The following is a 20,948-nucleotide window of genomic DNA, read 5'->3' as shown; positions in this document are numbered from 1 at the left end:
GTTCATTTTGAAATCTTTAGGTAGAATAACCAGAGGCGCAGCTCAATTTGAGGGATCGGAGAAACGATGTCATTTGACGTCGGCCCTCGACTTTTTAGTTTAAAGTGACGGTTTTTCAGCCCGCAATAAATACGCCGGTGAGTCAATGTGACGTGTACGTCTAATAATACTTACGTGCGTAATCCTACGTCCGTTGCTTTTGTCGTCCGCGAAACTTGGCCGGCATCCACGCACGGCTGCATACCTCCGAGTAATTTCCGTCTGAGTAGTCGTCCCGACCCGAGTCCGGCGTGGGCTTCGCACGTGCTTCGACCTCACTCAATTGTGTGAGTACACATTTCATAACACCGCTTTGACACAACAGTCGCACCGTTTCGCTTTTTCTCATCCATCCAAACTACTAATACAAAATTCTAAATCCACTCTTTTTTACTGACCTCAGGAGAAATCTGTTGACTATTTCGGTCCGGAGCTGCTCGATCTTACGGTTTTGCTTATCCTAGTAAGATTATCTGTTGTACGGTCTCAATAGAGGAAAAGAACGCCGAACCCTGTTATTTATTTTCTCTGGTACATTCCTAATCCGTTATATCACCCGTGTTTGTTTTCATAATATTAGCGATCGAGCGACGTTTGTTAAAAAGAATACAAATGACCAAATAGAAATAACATACTTGGACAGTACACAATACCCTTGGGGTATTTCTTATATCTATGCTGTAAAATTAGCTCCTAAATCTTTTTAAATAGTAAAAGAAAATAAAAATCTCTTAACGATTATCACACATGATAGAATCCCCATATTAAAAAAAATGGGCCATCAATCTCTTACACAATGGCCAACGTCAGGTCACAAAAATTACCTTACATCACAATACAAAAATAGTCATTATGTAAAGCATTTTTCTTCCAATTTTGCTTGAGACATTTTAAACAAATTTAAACCGGGTACAGAAAAAAAAGATCAGTGCGGTTTTTGTGGTTTTTCCGTTTTATTTTCAAATTAAACCCACCATTTTTCACTTTCTTGACACAAATGATAAGAATTTTGTCAAATCTATTGACCGTCGATTCGCGTTGTGACTTTTAAACAGGTTTTGATCTGATTTAAATTAATTACCAACAGGACTCTTCACTCCAGGTGTCATTGAAAACGTTCCTTTGAACTTTAAAAATGTATTGACCCATAAGAAGATTAACATTTATGACTATAAGGCATTGAATGTTAAGGTAGTATATTTCATGGTGGTGTAATTACTATTCATATTGCTCCAGAGTTCTCGATATTCCTCTGGCTAATTGGGTAAGAAATCCCTCCTTTCTCGCAAATAATTAACATTCAAGCACCAGTTCCAACACAACACATAACATTCCACCACCATTCGGACAGCCCAAAAGTACTCCTCATTCCTCTTGGTAATTTGGGAAGGAAGAAGGTGAACCATTCGCGCTAATAAATAACATGCACACTACTCCAGAGTATTCGATCTTCCTGTCGGTAAATGAGGAAAAAGCTCTTCCATTCACGCTAATAAATTACATTCACAGTGCCCCAGTATTCTCGATATTCCTCTGGATAATTGAGGAAGAAGGGGGTCCATTCGCGCAAATAAATAACATTCACACACCAGATTTCATCCACACTGTTCTAGATTATTCGATATTTCGTTGGATAATCGGGGTAGAAGTCTTTCCATTCACGCTAATAAATTGAATTCACATGTCCCAAAGTACTCGATATTCTTCTGTGTAATTGAAAAAGAAAACTCTCCATTCACGCTAATAAATTACGTTCACAATGTCCCAGAATACTCGAATGGGTAATTGAGGAAGAAGCTCCTTCATTCACGCTAATACATTACACTCACAAACCAGACTTCATTCATACTGCCCCGGAGGGACGATGCTCCTCGAGGGTCGGGGCTCTGGTCCTTCCTTTCGCGCTAATAAATACATTCTAACAAATAAAATGACCTCAAGAAGATCCAATACATCAATTCAAATAACATGTAATAACAAATATCTATATAAGTGAAAAATATTCATGACTTTGAGATATGTGATCAACGACCTGTTCCAAAGCTGCACATAGGTCATGCGGAATGTCGACGTGCCTTCTTTACACTAAATTCTCTACATGTAATAATTCTATTCTGTTCCTTCTCGGATAAAGTAAGGCAGCAAGAATGTTATCCTGGGAAACGCTGACTCAATGAGAACTAATGGAAGAAGAACAAGGCGTTCAGTTAAAACTTCAGTCAAACGGTCTTTTCAGCATTTTGGGCCTGAAATTCCATCCAGTTCGTCTAAATCGCGTGTTTTTCGTGTATTTGGTCCAGTATTGACCAAAAGATCTTATTGGCTGCAGGAATTGGAGAGCGTTGTAGACCGAGTAGGCAGGAAACTTGTTGGGAGAGTTTGTCAGGTCATAGATCATCGTGTGGGTACGCAAGAAACTTTTGCTCCGTGTTCATCAAAATAAGCCTATTATGTTTTTATATATCGATAACAAAATTAGTCCATCAGTGAAGATTGGTCTGGCTCCACTAAATCCCTCCATTAACGGGCTGATGTACATTTAGGGGAAGGGTTACTTTCGTCTTCCACTTTGCTACATCCCAGTGTTTGCTCGTGAGACTGACATTGAATGAAGAGTGCGGTTTTAGAAGAAAGCCATTCGGGTAAACTTGGAGACGTGTTCTTCAGAAGGCCTCTTAGCTAATTGTGCACCCATAAAATGGGAAATGGACAAATACATTTCGTTTTTATAGTTTCAAACGCCGGTGCCTTTTATTCCTTCTGGTCGGGATGACTCGGGTCTTAATGGTCTTAGTGCCTCGAACGCAATTTTACGTCCGACATATCTAAAAAAAAAAAACAGGTTTCAACAAATTTTATTGGAATTGTATATGTATTTTAATATTCAGAAACTACTTTGCTTTTGTTTAATCATCTTATTTGCATTACAACTTTTGATGGAAGGGATTGAAAAAGTTTTTTTCTTTCAGTCTGTTAATGGGCATATTCCGTCCAGGGGGAGGAGGTGAAAATAGAGTATCAAAGTCACAAATCATTGCGGCTTGCCTAGTGTGAGTAAATTATATTATACCTTAATATAAAATGCACGGTTGTTTATAGTTATATTTTTTTTTAACACGTAAACGCATGCTTAGGAACGGATGGATGTCTTTTGTAACCGATGTTATTATTGTTGTTGTCATTTACATGTATTTTTTTATGTTTCCTTAAAATTTAAATCTTGTGCATAATTTTTTTTACCAACACATATTTATTTTGATTTATTTATTTTTTTAAGATGTTCATTTCAATGTATGAAATATAATACTAAGGAATGTGTGTGCCTTGGTCTATAAGAAAATTTTCATTTTATAACTAATGCCACAGTCTTGAAATTAAATGGCACGTAATTGATTAATTAATTAATCACGTAATTTTTACGCTACTTAATATAAAATCAGATAAAGTATTGTATTAAATGGGATTGGATTTTTTGCTATTTAATTTAACCGTTGTTAAGGCGCTAGACCGCAAATTATTTATTTCCATTTCTACGATACCATGACTGACAAAAATAAGTAAAAATATTTTGTTTAGCAAAAACCAACTTCATAATCGTCTTCTGCACCCCCCAAAAACCCCTAAATGAATACAAACGGTTAGGAAAATCAAAAATAATATATTTTCTCGAATTTTCACCATCGGTTTTTTGTCGAAAATCACTAAAGGTGTAATAACTTTAAAAATACTTCACAAATCCACAGGAAACTTAGCGGAACTTTTCAAAACTTTCAAACACGCAAAGTTCGCCTTAGTAAATAATTATGAATTCGAAATAGAAAGTAAAATGTTTGAAGTTTTTTCTCACTTATAATAAACTAAAATCCAAACCTTGTTCACATAACCTGAAACATGAAATGTAGCTGCTTTACAACAGTTTTAATAACGTTGAATTTGGATTTTTTTATTGGAACACTGGACATCCAAAAAACAACCCTGAGCCTTTTCCGTCAAAGCGCTTTTTAATTTGAAATTAACCCTTTCTTTAAAGAAGAAAATATAAGCATGTAAAAAAAGTAATTGGGCTCTTATATGATCGTGCGAAAATTATTTACATTTAAGGTATATAATATTAAATAAAAAATAAATGATGCTTATATTAATTCGAGATTTTTTAAAAATAAAAATGAATTATTTTGTAGACCAATTATTTTATATTTTAAACAATTCTCTAATTAATAGAACGATTTATTTGTTTTTATTTTATATAAGTTTTAATTTTAATTGCAATCAATTTTCTTATGATATTTTAGACAAGAGCCCATTTTACATTTATTTAAAAATCTGTAAGAAAATCCTTTATTTTTATAGTTTAGAGCCCAATTACTTTTATACAAATTCGTAATATAGATGGGCTCCTTATAGAGAGCGAGTAGGAATGGCACCCGATATGAGATTTGTGCTTAGACTCGATGAGTCTTTGGATCCCCAGTTCAGACCTTTGGTGATAACAATGCTGTTTTATTGTGCACTTGGTAGATATTTCGTTTAGTCTTTCCTTCTGTGTATATTGAGAGTGAATGTATTTATTATATTGAATGTATAAAGGGTGATGGAGAAATATCACACCGTATGAAAATTAATTAAAGGTAAAGTAAAAATCATTTAAAATTAAATATACACTGGAAGGCAAAAAAGTAGTCACTTTATTTTGTTATAGTAAGTACTTCCAATCGTTATAATTTTTATTTTTTGTTATTTGTTGGATATTTTTAAAGACAAATGTAAGCTATAGCTAACTAAAAAATTATATAACAAAATAAAACTCAATTTTACTAAAAATGTTCTACGTAAACAATGAATAAAATATTGTATTCGAAATATATTCAGCGCCCAGAAAAGTTGTACGTGCCTATTATTGCTAAAAAAATCAAAAAATAAAGTTCAAAAACGAATGAAGTTCCAGAGCTTACGGCGTTTTCGAGCAGAGTTCATCCTCGGGTTTCTTCGTGCCGATCGACCTTTGTTAAGCACCTTATATTGTGCAAAACTATACTTATTTGTTACTCATCATTTATTATTTTTCATTTTGCACGATTGCACTGAGGGACGATTCTCTTGAACAAAAACAAAACAAAAAATTAACCAAAATGTAGATATTGGAGCCGACACTACACTAGTCATCGACATCCTCGGTAAACGCACCAAAAAGAACTTCAGAAATGGACAATTTTTTCCAAGAAAAAAGAAGTAAAAGAAGAAGCAAAAAGAAATATTCAGGAAGCTACTTCTCAATACCATCAACCGTTACACCAGCCAGACTATCGACATTTAAAGTATCAGCTGGTAGTACTCAAGGACCTCATCTCAATGTTCGGTAGTTATTGCTCTCCAGGGAATATTAACCAATAATCCGTTTGGCCCTTTATCATTGCCAAATTAAAATGGAGACACCACCTGCAACAAAAGTAGCCACACATAATCAACCACCTGTATGTAAATAATGTTAAGTAATATGCTATTTTCCCTGGTGCCCTTTTACGGCTTGTAGGGAAACCTTCATTACAATAAAGAATATAATGCTGATTACCGTACCTTGGTATGGTATGGTATGGTGGAAAGGATGCTAGGAAGCGGGGTTTGTATTCCACAGGCACTGCAGCCTTCTGGCTTATTGTACCTTCCTAGTTCCTCAGTTCAGTCAATAGACTCAATCCTTCTTCTTAGAAGTATCAGGTCTTTGGCTGTTGCTGCTGCAATTCGCTAAGTTTTTTCCGTACGTTAGGTTAAACCTCCATTGAGCTGTTGCTTCGCATTCGAAGATGATATGAGTGGCTGGTTCCTCCTCCTCATTATATAATCTGCAAATGGGGTCATCGCTGTATATACCCATGTTGTGTAGATGTTTTCTCAGATACCAGTGACCGGTTAGTAGTCCTACCACTCCTCTGAGTTTGACCCTCTCCAATTGTAGCAGTGTTTTTGCCAGTCTCGGTGAGGGTTGTTTCATCATTCGTTTACTATGTCTAGCGCCGCTAGAGTTTATCCATTTTTCCTTTTGTTTTGGTTGGATCCATTCTGCGATGGAGGATTCTATATTTGTAGGGAAACCTTCACAAAAGCTCGCGATTTAACCTTGTAGTGGAAACAGTAGAGAGATACAGAAGTATAATGAAATACAATAAAGAATATAATGCTGATTACCGTACCTTCGAACTGCAAGACGACAAGCCATACAGAGTGGCCATTCGCAACTTTCACCAAAGTGTGCCACTCAATGGCATTATAGAAGAATTAATGGAAATAATTCATTCTTTAAGGAACGTATCGCCAGTGAAACACTCGATCACAAAACAGACATGACCACTGTTCGTCGTGGACCTGGAGCCGAAACCAAACAATAAAAACATTTTCGATATTGAGACCTTCTGTTACTGAGTTAAGCTCGAAGAGTGTTCACTGTTCCCACTGCTCCCACATAAGTCATGCAAAACAACACCACTATTTCTCAAATTAACTACAGTTGTAAATAGTCTCCTTCCCAAACTCTCTTCTTAAATGGCTCTCACTCAACAACTCTCTAAACAGTGTCTGATAGGACAGTGCGAAGATGTCAAGAATACGGCCATTGAAGAGGATATTGCCATCACAAACCAAAGTGTGTTAAATGTGCTGGTGATCACTCCACTCAAGACTGCAGGAAGCAAACTACCGCACTGTGTAATGGACAGCATCCGGCCAACTATAAAGGATGTATCCAGTATAAAGATTTCCATTCGAGGGAGAACTTTGCAGACACCTCAACAGCAATGATCCGTCTTACACTAGATCATCTCTTTTCAATAATAACGTACCATTTGCACGGTTAGTCGCGAGGTTCACTCAGCCTTCAGTCTCCTGTCCTGTTCCCATTACTCCCACATAAGTCATGCAAAACAGCACCACTATTGCTCAAATTAACTACAGTTGTAAATAGTCTCCTTCCCAAACTCTCTTCTTAAATGGCCCTCACTCAACAACTCTCTTACTCTGCTCCTATGAAACGCCAACGGACTAGCCATACGATACCAGAAACTCATTTTACTGACAGATCGCGATTTTACATCCCAGGCTACTCAAATTGCACGACTAACTATCCCGATGGAATAGCCCATGGCGGGACAGGAATTCTTGTTCGCAACCTCCTACCAATACCCTTGATAATCTTACTCCCTCTCTTCAAATAACCGCGATTTCTCTTTTGTCTGCATAACTTAAAACCATCGCTCAAACAAATTCGAAACTTAAAAATGATCTACCTTAAAAAAATCAAACCACCAGAACGTTAGAATGAAGCTTTACTGAAAAACCAACAAAGAAAAGATAGATATCCAAGTTCCAACGATCCTAGCATGAATATCTTGATTAAAAACAAAACCTCGCTAATTGGTGGCATAAAAGGAACAACTTCTTATGATATCACAACTTTAATGTATCGGGCAGCCGTTAGGGAAGCCTCGATGAAGATGTTTTCGCGACCGACCATAGAACTGCCTGCCCATACCATAACACCACCACCTGCATAGCTTCACCTGAGTGAAAAAACTTTTTCTTGGTTGTCAGAAGATCTAAAGCAAAAAAATCAAACAGACTCATCCGAAAACAAGAGCCACTTTAGTGTAGAAACAAATCATTCTTGTTTTGATTTGAGATTTTTTCAAATGTAAAATAATTGGGCTCTTAAAAACTACAATCTCTCATGATTTTTAAGTTAAAACAATAATCCTTTATTTTTATATTTTATTTTATATAATTTTTCATTTTAAATGTAATTAATGTTCGTACGGTTCTTTAGAAATTTTAATTTTCATAGGGTAGAGCCCAATATTTTTGTTAATTTAGTAGAATGAATGTAATTTATTAGCGCGAAAGGAAAGGGTTATTTAACCCGCCCCGAGGAATATCGACTACTCTAGGGGAGTGGATGTGACCAGACTTGTATGTTTGTATCGGGTGTTATGTTTATGTTAGTTTAATTGAATGAATGTCATTTATTAGCGTGAATGGAATGGGTTGTTTAGCCCCGCCCCGAGGAATATCGACTACTCTGGGGGAGTGGATGTGACCAGACTTGTATGTTTGTATCGGGTGTTGTGTTTATGTTAGTTTAATTGAATAATGTAATTTATTAGCGTGAATGGAATGGGTTATTTAGCCCCGCCCCGAGGAATATCGACTACTCTGGGGGAGTGGATGTGATCCTGACTTCTATGTTTCTGGTAATGTCTATTCTGTAGTTGACAACCTGAGTTGCAAATGAGAGGCACCGTTTTAGCATATCGACATAGTCTACAGATAAGCTGAGAGTCAATAACGAGATCATGACGCTCAAATGGCCGCAGTTTAAACTAAAATACGCGTGAAAGACAGAAAAAGAAAGAAAACACGCGCAGGCGATGACCTCAACTGTTTTTCGATCCATAAACCTCCCACTTTATATATACAGGAATTTTGCTTTGGTGGCTACCTACATTTCATACAATATCCGAGTTGTTTGTAATGTTTTAAAGAAGGGGTTCATTTGAAATTATAATTGGTTCATTTGAAGTTAAAAAATGGTTAATTTCTCCGGAAAAAAGCTATACGTCCATAAAAGAAATGTTAATTTTTTTTATTCTTATGAAGTATTCTTCTATTCCTATTTAAGGGCTTTAAAGGGTGCTTAAGATACATCCGAATTGGTTTTATTTCCAACAAAAATATTTTTTGGTTTTTGTTACGTTTTAAACTCTAATTAATATGAGCCTACCTAATATATTCGTATCCTACGTTACAAAATTGCACTGATATATAATAACCTCAGCGTACTAAAAGAAAGCTTGCCTGGCGGGACACTCTTAACACGGCAAACAAGAATGACACAATTACGCAGAAAACAAACACTTTGAACTCTGAAGATGATCTCAATAAACCTCGAAACGTTGGCTCGATAATGTTTTCCTAAAACCTACGTCACAACAGACCGCACCTCACGATCTTCAAATAATCATTATACATATCCATGCTTTTATATTAAAAATATACAGTTTTGGTGAGAGTTCTTTTTTAATAAGCTCGCTATGTCCAACTCTAGAGTTTGTCCACTTCTTATTTTATTTTTTGTGGACATATTCTGATACGGAGGCGTCTATTTGGTCTTGTTATCTCAATTATAAATTCTAGGCCGATATATTGTCTCGCAGTTTGTCTGCTTATTCATTACTCAAAATTCCTTCGTGTCCTGGAGTGATATTTGAGGTGTTCTTCGGTGGACACTGAGGAAAGGTGATGTGTCCGTGTGATTTCTCCTCGTTTTTGCCCGGCCGTGTGTGCGTCGTATTGGATGATGTGGGGAACACACTTACCCGATGCTACGCTACCAATTCTACCCGACGCCTTGACACGTTTTGGTGGGTGTGTACATCTATGCGACGTCAAGCGCACGCCACGTACAGTCACGCAGCGTGTATCAAAAATCAGTATCACAATCGCAACGCTTCTTTTGTTCTTCATCCATTATTTTGAGCAAAATCTTGTAATAAATTGTTAGTTAACTTTTATGAGCACAACCATCTAATAAATTGTTTGTTAAACTTGATTGTTTTAAATAAAGTTATTCCGGTGTTTTCATAAATTGTCTTCCTGATCATCACAATTAAATAATTTTTATAAAAACTCATGAATTTTTGATCTCGTTTAATTTAGTTTACATTAAAATAAGAATTTTCTAATTAATATAACGACAAAATTATACATACATAGTTTGAAATAAACTACAAAAAATATGAGTGTCTTATTCTGACGCTACTCGACAAAAACGGTGTAATTTTATGAGCAAAACCATGAAATAAATTGTTAGTTAAATTTTAGGAGTAAAACCGTATAATAAATTGTTAGTTAACTTTTATGAGCACAACCATCTAATAAATTGTTTGTTAAACTTGATTGTTTTAAATAAAGTTATTCCGGTGTTTTCATAAATTGTCTTCCTGATCATCACAATTAAATAATTTTTATAAAAACTCATGAATTTTTGATCTCGTTTAATTTAGTTTACATTAAAATAAGAATTTTCTAATTAATATAACGACAAAATTATACATACATAGTTTGAAATAAACTACAAAAAATATGAGTGTCTTATTCTGACGCTACTCGACAAAAACGGTGTAATTTTATGAGCAAAACCATGAAATAAATTGTTAGTTAAATTTTAGGAGTAAAACCGTATAATAAATTGTTAGTTAAATTCATTGTATCAAAAAATGGTATTTCGGTGTTTTGATTAATTTTCTACCAAACCATTAAAATTAAGTTTTTTTCAAATAAAAACTAATGAATTTTTGATCTCAGTTAATTTGGTTTATATTAAACTAAGTATGTTATAATTAATATAACGACAATAATACATGTATTTTGAACTAAAAATAGGAGTGTCCGGTTCTTTTGTTTTTGACTGTACTCGATGGTACCCGACGAAAATCTGGACAGTGGGGATCGCGTAGCGTAGAGCAGGGGAGCGTTGCGTGGCATCGGGCAGATGTGCACGGGGGTGACAATCTTATGGAAAAATGGACTTTGGATTTGCGTCGGGTAAGTGTGTTCCCGCTTAAATGATTTTTGAGGTTCATCTCAATACTGTATGTCCGACGATCACGACGTTTGCTTTAATCTAAAATATTTATACCGGTTTGTTGGTAGAGTTGTTTTGCTTTACTACCAATAAAAGGAAAGTGAGCGAATTAGATCTCTGATCTTCCTGCCAGCCTGTTCTCACTATATCCACCTTTTTTTTTTAAAGAATCAATCTCAATATTTATAATTAACTTTCTATTAATGACTAATTCGAAGTTGTAAAAGTATTTATTTTTTTGCTGAATTCTTTTTTTGAATCGTTTATTTTAAGAGTTTAAATAGTGGAACGGAGTGGCGGAAGAAAACCGGACGCTGCAAATTCCCCACAACACGAAACTGCCATTGTTGTTGAAAAATACGATTACAAAGCGATAAGAGGGCCCCAATTGAAATGATATATTGGTTTCAACTGTGTATATTTATTCAACACGAGTGTATAAAAGTAGACAGTAGGTGTTTGCCCAATTTGACGTCATTTATTGTTAAACGTAATCACGAGGAACGCGTAGATAATGCCCTTTTAATTTACAATGTTGTAAAACTCGGTGTCGCATTTTTATAAAGTGAGCCTGTTCGAGGGCGGCACTCCCCGGCGATTTACCGTCCCGTTTCTACCATTTCCCCGTCCAATTTAAAAAGGGGTACAAAACGCTTTTTTTTTAACTTTCGGCCGCTTTTAAATTGAAGCCACGTGTAATTCTTTTAAACTACTTTCATTTCGAACACCGCCCACGAATTTGTTCGCAGCTTAATGGAAAACCGTCACTCTACCATGGCCACGTAAGTACAAACATAGTTCAACTTCTGAGCCTAATCAAAAGCTAGACTGATTGATAAACGTTCGTTGAACTTTTGTATGAAAAGATAAAAAGTTACTCTCTTAATGAAAAAATGTACATTAAATTAAAATTAAAATCAGCAGCATTATAATAAATATTAATATCCCAGTTTTAATCGCTCAATGAAAAACTAACCCGTCCAACTTACCAACCCCTACGGACGAGGGTTTACAGATTTTAATGAAACTTTTTATGTTGACACTAGATCTAAAGATATTAGACTCGTGTCCGAGCTTTTCAATTTATGCACTTTACAACTGTATACAAAATGCAACAAGCAAAAATTATTTTATTTACTATTTATTTAGAAATCGTGAGATGCGGTCTTGGTGTGATGTAGGTTTCAGAAAAACATTTTCTTTATCGTGCCAACGTTTCGATCTTTATTGAATTCATCTTCAGGGCTCAAAGTGTTTGTCTTCGGTGTAATTGTGCCATTCTTGCGTGTCGTGTCGAGAGTGCCCAATGTTATTTACAATGATATCCATATACAGATGCCCATACGCAATCTTGTATGCTGCGCTGAAAATGTCTGGCACGATTGATTTGAACGGCCACCAAACAGTGAAAGTCGTCTATATTGACCATTAAGGCGTGAACTCAGCAATAGTCCCTAGAGTTGCCAAAGTTACAAAATCAGATGGTCGCGAGGCCACCTGCGCTTCAGCCTTCTTTGAGGGTTGGAAGGAAGGGTTCAGCTGGTCAGGTTGTGAATTAAGTTTGGAGTGGAATTTATTGTACAAGAACTGGGCCAGGATTGGGACGTAAGGTATGTTGAGTTCGGAGTGGATAGTGGTGGATAATGGTCATGGTTATTGGTGACGGAGAATGGATTATCAACTATTGTTCGAAAGATTTTGAATTGTAAGGATTGAATTCTTTGCTGTCCCGTATAGTTCTAGTCCGTAGGTCCAAATTGGGGCAATTAGGGTAGTGTATAATCGTTTTTTGTTTAGTAATGGCAGTTTAGTTCTTTTGTCAAGTAGGCTCTTCAGCATTTTATATCCAAGGCTACAAGCAATTCGTTTTAGTCGTGTGTGCCCAAGTAAAAGTCCTTTTGCCCAAGTAAAGGTCAAGATATCGTTTCCTATTCGCTGGAGGAATTGGGCTGCCGTATAAATGGATAGGAGGGATTGTTTTACGATTAAGAGTGAAAACTATGTATTTAGATTTTTGATTGTTTACCTTGATTCTCCGCTGTCGACGCCAGGGTTCAATCATACGAAGGTGGGATTTGAGATTGCGGGTAGAATTAGGATCGATATTTGGGGAGAGGATTGCCGTGTCATCGGCCTATGAAGGTTAAGATGTCGGACTGTAAATTAGAGGAAGAGGTGCCTTGAGTTACTTGGAAGCATCGGTTTGTTAGAAAGGATTTGAAGATATGGTAGTATGTAAATGATGCCCTTTGCTTCCACAAGTCGTCGTGCCATACTCGATCAGAGGTCTGGGATATGTCAAGGGAAACAAACACCAGAGCAGTATTGTTCAAGCTCATGTGAGGTTGCGATATACGATATATACAGCATAATGGGCTTGCTGAATAGTCGAATGGAACGGAATCCGAATTGATTTGGGGTTAATATTTAAGGGTTCGATGAGAAGTTTTTCAAGTTTTTGGGAGAAGGCGGATAGAACGTATAAAGAGGCGATGTGAGTAGGTTTTTTTAGGTTTAAGTATTATACGTACGTAGAATTTGCAAAGAAGAGGAAAGTAAGTGGTTCTAAGGACAGCATTGTAGAAGGTTGTAATAGATTCTATTGCTTTTTTGGGAAGTTGATGAAGGTTGTTAGATCATAACCAGCACTTTTATTTTTAGGAAGGTTAATTATGACCTGAGCTCTTTGGGAGTAAAAGCCTTAGGAGGGAGTGAGAATGAAAAGAGGTTATTTAATTCTTCTTAATTTTATCAATCAAGTAGATCTTGGATGTCAAGGTGAGGTGATACGTGGAGAGGTGTTGTGCCAGGAATTGAGCTTTCTCCGCGTCGGTTTTTGTCCAAGTGCCGTCAGTGCGTTGAATTGGGTGGGAAGTGTATTTGTCTTTATATTCTTTTATTTGCTGTCGAGAGAGTTGTCCTTTGGGGCTTTTAACCCCGACCTTAATCGATCCAAAAAATGTATTTTTAATTCTTTTGGAAAATCGTACTTAAGAGCTTTAAAAGATGCTTAAAACGATTCCGATTTTTTAAAAATAAAAATGTTTTTGGCCTACTTTACTGAAAGCGTCTTTTAGTTTTGTAACTGCCTGCTTTCTGTTTGTTTGTTAGAAAAATGTGTTTAAATATTTTTTTTATCAAAAAACAAAAAAGTTCATATTCATTTTCTGTACACAAAAAACCGCTGAATACAAATTTTGGTAAAAATCATAAAATAATATTTTGATTTCCTAAAAATTACTAAAATGATTATAACTTTGAAAATACAACTCCGATCTACAGGAAATTCAAGGTTTTAGAACACATTAAGCCACAGGTAACCGCATAAAATCGGCCTCCGTAAATAAAGCCATATTTGAAGGGTTTTAGTTGTTCGCATCCTTATTTTTCTTACTTATTTTAACATCAAACCCAAAAGCAATTTATACAGCCTGAAACAAGAATTGTTCAACTTTCCATCAGTTGCTATACCTCCAAATTCACTAGTTTTCGTGGTCCGCTTGACAAATTAATATCTTTCAATTAATTAAGGTTTTTAGTGGAGATAAAAAGTCAGTGTCACGAGCGGGATTCGAACCCACGACCTTCGGCTAGATACGCCGCTGCTCGACCATTTGAGCTTCCTTGACCTCGATCCACTCAGACACTAACTTCCCATCTCAACCCCACCTTTTGATTTTTCCCTCCTTTTTGCCATTTTTCCAGTTGCTATACCGTTGAATGTGGATGAAAGCTAGAGTAGTTATAAATTTTTTATGTGAAACACTGCACATTTGAGAAATATATTCATCCCAAACGAGATTCAGCCAAAAAAGTCTATTTTTGGTTTTCTATGAATATTTGTATTTAAGAGCTTTAAAGAGTTCTTAAAATAAATTCAAATTGTTTTTTATAACAATTTTTTTGAGCTTAATTTACTGGAAGCATCCGTTGGTTTTTGCAACTTTTTACATATCCAATTTCATTGAATACAATCCTGCATGATATTTTCTTACCCTAAGTGAAAAAAACAAATTCATTGATAAATAATAACTTAAGACGCTCGTACTGGATTCTAATATTTTTCGACCTAGTATCACCAAAAACAATTTTGATTAAAATGTACGTACCTGTCGCCGCCTCTTTGCTGGTCAAATTGCAATGTTGTGCCAACAGTGCGTTGAGTATTTAAGCATTGGTCACTTACCTTTTCTTATCTTAAAGGCTGACAGACTGCACATATTTTATGCGTTCTTTTTGTGTAAAAATAACATGAGAACAATGGGCTTCTTGTTTGGCTTGATCTGTTCCCCAGGGTGAACACTGTACAATAGGTGTTTTTTTTTATAATGCATTTCCCTTGTTCACCGATCATAAAAACAATAAGAGCATATCAATCACATGGGATTGATATTCACCATGCGATTTTTCTTTTTCACATCACGCATTTTTTTTTGTCGTTCGTTCTTTAAGCTTCTATTTTGAGAATTTTTTCCAATATTTCAATACACACGTAGATTCAAAATGCTGGCAAAGAACACAATAGAGTAACACAATTCGAAAAACCCTACTTAACTCGAATAACTTTGAGCTGGAGAGTTCTATTAGACAGAAATACTCTTCTCTATCCACCTATTCAGGTGGAGGTTTTCTACCTCTGTGTTTATTTGTTATACCTTCTAACAATATATGGATACGATTTCGGGCTGGATATACAACGTTTCTTCGCGACAGATTGGGTTAGGTTATATTAAGATTTGTTATGTTTGGTAAGGGCTACGGGTGAGGTTATGTTAGGTAGTGTTACGGTTATTAAAGCCAATCATTAGCAATATGTAATTGATTATGTTGAGTTGGGATAGGTTTAGGAACGGGTAATGGTAAGGTTATGTAGACTTAGGGTCAGGATAGTCAATCATAAGCAATATGTAATACTTGTGTTATATTAGGTTGGGTTAGGGAAACCAGTCGTTACATAGATATGCAATGGATTTGGTTAGGTTAGGTAAGGTTTAGGTAGGGTAAGGATAGCCAATCATTAGTGTCGCGTAAACGTTATAAGCAGTGAACTAATACTATAGCGTAGACTCAGCTGAATAATTACTATTGGTAGATAATTTAATATTTATTTGTAGTTTGGGAGTTTCCGATCATCCTGGTTTCCCCAAATAAACCCCCTGTCAGATTTCGTTTAAGACTAAATAATTCACCCTAGTTATATAGTTTATTACTGTGAATTGTTTCTCCTTGAAACCCCACCAACCTTCGATAGTTTAGTTTTATTTTGAACCTTATAAATTTACAATATCTATACGTCTGGTTTGCTTGATAAATGAAACGAAATCGACCTATTGTTATTGTTCAAATACTTTCTTTTATCGATGTCAAGGCGAGTTACAATGCTGTTATGGTCTTGTCTCGGCCCCCAAAGGTTCTACAAGCTCCAGACACCTTGAATGAAATTTCTTTACCATATCTGTCAAACCGTTTGAACGCATTGGGCAAACCCAGTCCATTAAGTATTCTATGTACTCAATTAACATGGTAATTCACAGGTGTTAAAAAGTACGTTTTTGAACCTGATTATCGTGTTAATTATACATTAACATGATCAGATACAATGAAGGTTAGTGTCGACAGATTTTTCTGAACTTCACAATTTTGGTCACCATTGACTATATTTTTGGGGTACTTATAATTAGAATTTGATTTATTGTGACCATACATAATATTTGTTATATTTATAAATTAGTTTTACTCGTTTACACAAAAGACTTTATATTGTAATTTTAAAGTTATTGATTTTATATTTGCAATTTATTGTTTTTGCATTTTATAATATTGTTGAGTATTTATTGTCGTTATTTATAGTAACTTTAAACATTTAAATTCATTATATTTCGTGGTCCGATTGACCAAATAACTTCTTTCAGTTAATTAATCTTATGTAAGGTATTGGTTGAAATGAAAAAGTCAGAGTCACGAGCGGGATTCGAACCCACGACCTTCGGCTAAATACGCCGCTGCTCTATCACTTGAGCTATCGTGACTTCGATTCACTCGGACACTAACTTCCCACCTCAACCTACAACCTTTCGAAGTTTCCTCCCTTTTTGCCATTTTCAAATGTGTAATCAGGATTCGATTCTCGGCGATAAATGAAATGGCCACAGAGAGCTCTTAGTGAAGATATACTTCGTTTTACTAAAAAATGTTAATTTGAACATGAAAAAGGTTGATTTGAAGTTAAAAATCGTTGATTTGAAGTTTAAAAAAAGGTTAACGTTAAGTTAAAAAGGTTATTTGACGGTTAAAAATGTTTAATGTGAAGTTAAAACGGTTAATTTGAAGTTAAAAAGCGTTGATTTGAAGTTAAAAAAAGGTTAATGTGAAGTTACAAAGGTTATTTGACTGTTTAAAAAGTTTAATGTGAAGTTAAAAAGGTTATTAATGTGAAGTTAAAACGGTTAATTTGAAGTTAAAAAGCGTTGATTTGAAGTTAAAAAAAGGTTAATGTGAAGTTACAAAGGTTATTTGACTGTTTAAAAAGTTTAATGTGAAGTTAAAAAGGTTATTTGACGGTTAAAAAAGTTTAATGTGAAGTTAAAACGGTTAATTTGAAGATAAAAAGCGTTGATTTGAAGTTAAAAAAAGGTTAATGTGAAGTTAAAACGGTTAATTTGAAGTTAAAAAGCGTTGATTTGAAGTTTAAAAAAAGGTTAATGTGAAGTTAAAAAGGTTATTTGACTGTGTAAAAAGTTTAATGTGAAGTTAAAAAAGTTAATTTGAAGGAAAAATCGTTGATTTGAAGTTAAAAAAGGTTAATGTGAAGTTAAAAAGGTTATTTGACTGTTTAAAAAGTTTAATGTGAAGTTAAAAAAGTTAATTTGAAGGAAAAAGCGTTGATTTGAAGTTAAAAAGGTTAATTTGAAGGTAAAAAGGTTATTTGACGATTAAAAGATGTTATTTTGACGTTAAAAAGGTTAATTTGAAGTTAAAAAGTTTATTTGAAGTTAAAAATGATTTAATTGAAGTTAGAAAAGGTTAATTTGAAATTAAAAAGTGTTAATTTGAAAGTAAAAATGTTAATATGACGGAAAAGGTTTGCTTAATTTTCTTTTTGGTAATACCTTTTCGAAAAGTTTAGTAATTATCGATAGTAGCGATTTATATGGGTTGACCTTGTTGGAGGTTTTCTGCGAATTTCCAGTCAGTCTGATTGCAGCATTCAATAAGTTTGATAGTTCAACTAACCCCTTTTTTGGTGAAGGGTAGCGGATGACGTTCTAGAGATGAGGTTCTAATAGAAGTGGAAGGTAATGATATGAGAGTGGTGTTTTGAGTTTAATGGTGTTTTTTTGAACTACTCTTTAGCGGAATACAGGTGTGTCTGTCGGTCCGTATTTGGAAGATAGAATGGCAAAGTACTGTCGTTCAGTGTTAGAAATAATGACCATTTTGTCACTCACGAACACTTTGGATTTAGGTCTGGTGTTGAAGAAGAAGGCAAATTCAGTTGTTAATGACAAGCTTTCGACCTATTTTAAGGTCATAATCTGTCCCAACATTGCCAAGGAAATTTGAGATCGCCTGTAAAAGCTTAAATATGTCAGTCTGTAGACATAAGATTGTTTTGCCCTGATGATGACCTTAAAATAGGTCGAAAGCTTGGCAGTAACAACTGAATTTGCCTTCTTCTTCAAGACCATACCCTGATCCAGAGCCCAGGTGCCAGACTCGATTGCCTGTTCCACATTCCTGAACAGTATTCTTCACGACAAGGTTAACAATTGTTGTAGACAATTGAAAAGGTTCAATAAAAGTAGAACTTAGATGAAATTTTAGGTATTAACTGTTCATTGTTAAGCGGTGTCTCAGTCGTAGGAATAAGATAACAGTTTCTAATTTACGAGCTTATTTGTATGCCAGTTGAGACATCGCACCCAGAAATGAATATAAACGACTTTAAACTTGAGTTAAAAAAATGAAACGTTGAATAGTTTTTTTAGCATTTAGCATTTAAATTTTTGACTATTCTGTCCGAGATTAGGGATTTTCCATTCCTTTAATAATGTTCACAATAGTTCTCAGGGGTGTTATGTCGAGGTTTCCATTGCTCAGAAATGGCTTTCGTACGTCCTATACCATACGAGCGCCGGTCGCAAATATCCAAATCGAAATATCTAAAAGAAGCATGGCAAGAGTTTAAAAAAGTAAAAGGATGCAAATAACAAGATAGCAATTGGAAGCAAGGAAAAGGAGGTAATGGTACATATATGTTGGAAGCAATTCAGCAGCAAAACGAATAATGTTTTATTACACGCGGAGGCAAAATGGTTGCTAAAAACTTCATAGAACAAAGGGAACGAAAAACCGAGTGGGACTGAGGGGGAGTAAATAAGATGTTAAGTAGGCAAACGTCACTAAAAAACATCGCGTAAGCGGCGTGAACATACCGCCCACCAAATTAGACATAATTTCTTCTATTCAAAAACAGCCAAACACAACAAAATCAAAGTAAAGCGTTAAAAAAGTAAACAGAAAGCTGGAAAAACAAACAAACAAAAGGAATTAAAATTGAAGTTAATTAATAAGACTTTTCAATTACTAGGATGTGTGGGGCAGCGGCACATGCCCGACCACCAGCCGGAGGCTGTCCCACCAGTCGCCACACGAGAGACATTGTTGGGCCCAGGATGCAAAGCATCTGTAATACCAGAAGCCATGACAAGAGTTGGGAATAGGACGCTCTAAATCTGCAGCATATAAAGCACTGCCCTTATATACAGACCGCGGAGGAACAGGATTCAAAAGCTCTCACGTGTTAAAGTTTAACTGTCTTATGTCCGTAATATAATGATGAAACAGGATAAAATGAACACAGTAATTTTGACAAATGTGAGTCTTTCGGAAGCAATAGAGGATGCCTGGCACGAGGATACAAAGAAGATTGGTCGAGCCTACCGCCCACCCTGCGGAAACCAAGGACATAAGAAAGGGAAATTAGGCTTTTGAAAGGCGGAGAATTTTTAAAACTTGAATTTCAGATGAGTAAAAATGATGCTGTTTGATTGTCTAGATTGAAGACAACGAGAAAGCTTCGAGTTCATCAGGAGGCAGAGGACCAGAGCGAGAGGTGGATTTTCGCAGGCCTCTACAATTGTCAACTTCAAAGCCCGTGTCAAAAATCGATGCAATCACCGAAATGAAGAGGAATTTCAGATTTTCAGACATACTTTGGTATTCTTAAATTCAGGCAAGGAATCCAAATCCTCGGTGCAGGAGAAAAATGGCGGTGGCCTGGTCTTCGTTTTTTGAACTGGATTCCTTCATGATCACATTATGCGGTATAAAGTTATCAGAACGGAAGGAGGCAGGTGACAAGTGTCTGAGCTGTACTTCATCATTGAAGCGCAGCAGGAAGCAGACTTTTCGGGTGTTCGTTTCAATCGCTGCTCGAGACGGCTAAACGACGAGAAAGGTCCCTCCCTAGTAGGGCGCATCCCGATTTAAAAGGAAGGGCAACAATAGATTTACCATTTTCATCGCGGGAATGAGTCTTTACAAAATGGTTCTCAACAAATAAGCTACCTTCTCCGATCCCCAAAACTTTCGTATGTTGCCACATGTTCATGTTGCACGTCATCGCCCTGAGCTAAAACGGAAGTATAAACCTCGGAACCGAGAAAGAAATCAACAGGTGCTGAAATATGAAAATTTGTTTGAATCGCTCGAGTATTTCGACATCGGCAGGAGCCGATGGAAGCTGAGTAGAGATTGTAGGCAAAATTATTGCCTAAACGAGAGTTTACGAAGGGATTTGGATTGGAGACGGCATTCACCATCCCAATGGGTTTTGATCGTTTTTGGCCAATGCCGAATATGGTCGTGGAAACAGGATTCAATGTTAACTTTAATCTTTGTGCCGTAGAGTGGCTGATAACAGATATCTGGGAGCCGGGGGTCAATAACGGCATGAGTCGGCAGTAAAATCTAGCAAAATCCCAAGTAAAGGCTTGGACGGTGCACACTAAAACGTGCAGACAATTTGGACAGTCTTTGATCAAGATAGCCGATTACAGAGCTAGTAGGAGACATGGACGCGTTTTACTTCAACTGAGGATGCGAGAAGTGCAAACTGCGATCTCGGCTACTTTACAAAGTGTACATGAAGTCTTTGTATTGCAGTTCAGACGTAGATGGAGGCCTAGACAATTAAAACAACGTTTGTTTCCTCATAGGTATCGATATTTTTCGTCTACAGTCAATTTTAAATATGCAGGACAATTTATCTGTAAGT

The 20,948-nt window shown here is 35.9% G+C and overlaps 1 protein-coding gene, 1 long non-coding RNA gene and 1 pseudogene across 14 annotated transcripts in view; 2 read left to right on the top strand and 1 right to left on the bottom strand.

Moving 5' to 3' along the window:
• Positions 1 to 229: 229 nt before the first annotated feature.
• LOC106671441 (plasma membrane calcium-transporting ATPase 3) overlaps positions 230 to 20,948 on the top strand; it is a 118,758-nt gene continuing 98,039 nt past the window's right edge. For 8 of the 13 annotated variants that reach the window (XR_002910437.1, XM_024227625.1, XM_024227627.1 and 5 more), the window contains exons 1-2: positions 231 to 326; positions 3,009 to 3,089. The gene's annotated coding sequence lies outside the window, so the exon portion shown is untranslated. Of the gene's footprint in view, positions 327 to 3,008; positions 3,090 to 11,144; positions 11,452 to 20,948 lie in introns of those variants that run through there. The other 5 variants (XM_024227622.1, XM_024227624.1, XM_024227621.1 and 2 more) reach the window with 2 other exon arrangements.
• Positions 1,994 to 7,586, bottom strand: LOC112127182. Its single transcript, XR_002910438.1, has 3 exons — positions 6,228 to 7,586; positions 4,992 to 5,613; positions 1,994 to 2,864 (listed from the first exon to the last, which is right to left on the bottom strand). It is a non-coding gene; the product is annotated as an uncharacterized LOC112127182 (long non-coding RNA).
• Positions 19,280 to 20,948, top strand: part of LOC106671252 — a 32,561-nt pseudogene continuing 30,892 nt past the window's right edge.

Source organism: Cimex lectularius, unplaced genomic scaffold, assembly GCF_000648675.2.
Source record: "Cimex lectularius strain Harlan isolate CLEC.00 unplaced genomic scaffold, Clec_2.1 scaffold160, whole genome shotgun sequence".
Classification (NCBI taxonomy): domain Eukaryota; kingdom Metazoa; phylum Arthropoda; class Insecta; order Hemiptera; family Cimicidae; genus Cimex; species Cimex lectularius.
Note: the sequence above shows the minus strand (reverse complement) of the source record. Positions and strands in the feature narration are given on the sequence as shown.